Here is a 490-nt window from a genome sequence, read left to right on the forward strand (position 1 = left end):
TCCAACTTTTGTTTGCGACTCATTTTCAACCCAGTTTGAATCTGACAGCAACCGATTGTGTCTCTTTTCTCATATTCTGTGGTCTTTAGTTCCACTTGTGAAAAGCAAAGGGTGTTATTGGAGCTGTCGGTGAATTCATTGCAACTTTTACTGATTTGTTTATTCACTTTCTCGGATAGTAAAATAAAAAAGATTGACACCAGCTTGATAAAGCTTCACTCGGGTATAATATCACCAACATACTGTAACATAATGCTGCAGAGATATAAAGACATTTTAAGGGTTTGTTAATACTATTCGTGTCCACAGAAATACTTTATAGTGATATAGTTTGTTATAAATCACCTTTTACTTAGTACTTCTTATAAATTCTAAATGAAGTGGGAGGTTAAAGTGTATGTTATTTAATTAAAAAGTGTACTCCTTATCCTCCTTCCGTTTAAAGGTACTTTGGACCTTCTGTAAGACAAGTGTTCTATAAAAGACGTGT

Source organism: Pleuronectes platessa, chromosome 10 (genome assembly GCF_947347685.1).
Source record: "Pleuronectes platessa chromosome 10, fPlePla1.1, whole genome shotgun sequence".
Classification (NCBI taxonomy): Eukaryota; Metazoa; Chordata; class Actinopteri; order Pleuronectiformes; family Pleuronectidae; genus Pleuronectes; species Pleuronectes platessa.